The sequence below is a fragment of the Schistocerca piceifrons genome, chromosome 2 (assembly GCF_021461385.2).
Source record: "Schistocerca piceifrons isolate TAMUIC-IGC-003096 chromosome 2, iqSchPice1.1, whole genome shotgun sequence".
Taxonomy (NCBI): Eukaryota; Metazoa; Arthropoda; class Insecta; order Orthoptera; family Acrididae; genus Schistocerca; species Schistocerca piceifrons.
Window position 1 is genome coordinate 665195039 of NC_060139.1, and position 2142 is coordinate 665197180.

At 46.2% G+C, this 2142-nt stretch overlaps 1 non-coding gene across 1 annotated transcript; it reads left to right on the top strand.

Moving 5' to 3' along the window:
• The first annotated feature begins 491 nt into the window (after window positions 1-491).
• Window positions 492-565, top strand: Trnat-ugu. The gene has a single exon. It is a non-coding gene; the product is annotated as a tRNA-Thr (tRNA).
• The last annotated feature ends 1577 nt before the right edge of the window (window positions 566-2142 follow it).

The window sequence follows — 2142 nt, forward strand, 5'->3', positions numbered from 1 at the left end:
TCCGGGGAGCGCCCCAGTCTGCTCTCTCACGATGTCTAATGACTTGTGAGGTCGCTGATATGGAGTACCTGGCAGTAGGTGGCAAGACAATGCACCTGATATGAAAAACGTATGTTTTTGGGGGTGTCTGGATGCTTTCGATCATATAGTGTATTTACAATGAAATGAACACCCTTACCTGCTTACAGGCGTTGACATATCAGAGGACACGAGGATAGCGCGACTGCAGGGATTTATCTCTGGCACGTCCGAAAGAACTGATACCATCTTAGTATATACATAGTTAAGGCTCACCGGCCACTTGACCATCTTCTTCTTCTGTGCGAATGCACAAACAGTGCCCGAACTCTAACGGGAATCGGCAACGTGCCGCGAGTAATGAGTATAATGGGCTGGGGCACTACGAATGTAGTACGGGACAATAGTTGAGAATATGGGTTTCGCGGGAGGCGTGCCAGAGATAAATCCCTGCAGTCGCGCTATCCTCTGTGTCCTCGGTGGCTCAGATGGATAGAGCGTCTGCCATGTAAGCAGGAGATCCCGGGTTCGAGTCCCGGTCGGGGCACACATTTTCATCTGTCCCCGTTGACGTACGCCTGTAAGCAGCTAAGGGTGTTCATTGTAATTTCATTCTAAGGAGCTGCATGATCAACGATGGTATCTGTTCTTTCGGACATGTCCGATGGTATCTGTTATTTCGGACATGTCCGAAAGAACAGATACCATCTTACAAGGGAACCTCCCCAACGCACCCCCCTCAGATTTAGTTATAAGTTGGCACAGTGGATAGGCCTTGAAAAACTGAACACCGATCAATCGAAAAAACAGGAAGAAGTTGTGTGGAACTATGAAAAAATAAGCAAAATATACAAACTGAGTAGACCATGTGCAAGATAGGCAACATCAAGGACGAAGTGAGCTGAGGAGCGCCGTGGTCCGTGGTTAGAGTGAGCAGCTGCGGAACGAGAGGTCCTTGGTTCGAGTCTTCCCTCGAGTGAAAATTTTACTTTCTTTATTTTCGCAAAGTTACTATCTGTCCGTTCATTCATTGACGTCTCTGTTCACTGTAATAAGTTTAGTGTCTGTGTTTTGAGAGCGCACCGCAAAACCGTGCGATTAGTAGACGAAAGGACGTGCCTCTCCAATGGGAACCGAAAACATTTGATCGCAAGGTCATAGATCAACCGATTCCTCCACAGGAAAACATGTCTGATATATTCTATACGACACTGGTGACGGCACGTGCGTCACATGACGGGAATATGTTGTCGACCCACCTAACTTGCACACCTGGCGAATGGGTAAAAAGATTCTTCTACCTTGCCCGATTTAGGTTTTCTTGTGGATGTGATAATCACTCCCAAAAAAGTGATGAAAACATAAGAGTTTGTCACATAAACTGCAACAAATGAATGTAACAGTTTCACAGTCGCACGGTTTTCCCTGTGCTCTGTCAAAACATATGTTTCCGTGTGTAGACCGTCAAATCCTGCATATGTCGAAGCAAATCTGAACACGTCCCGGAATTTTGGAGAGCGAAGTTGATTATCTGTGAGTGCCTGAACTTTGATAATTCTCTGAAAATAAAAAATTAAACTTTTCACTCGAGAGAAGACTTGAACCAAGGACCTCTCGTTCCGCAGCTGCTCACGCTAACCACGGGACCACGGCGCTCGTAATCACACATTCTCCTTTATGTTGGCTACCTTGCGCACAGACTACTCAGTTTGTATATTTTGCTTATTTTTTTCATAGTTCCACACAACTTCTTCCTGTTTTCTCGATTGATCTGTGTTCAGTTTTTCAAGGCCTATCGCTGTGCGAACTTATAACTAAATCTGAGGGGGGTGCGATGTGGAGGTTCCCTTGTTAGTATACATATAGTGTATGTTGCAGTGACACACTGGGCAATCACTATTTGATGACATCATTTCTAGAGCTCAACTTATGGGCGTTTATTGACAGGTACTATTGACTATGCAACACGTGACATCTCCGGGACTCTTCCAGCTGTTCTTGAATGTGAATAGGATTACAGTGTAGGTGGTGAGCGTGGAGGCGAAATAGGCGATGAGCTTGGTGTCGAGCGTGACGGCGCCGTAGAGACAGAACCGCGGCCTGCGCAGCTGCAGTTGTAGCACG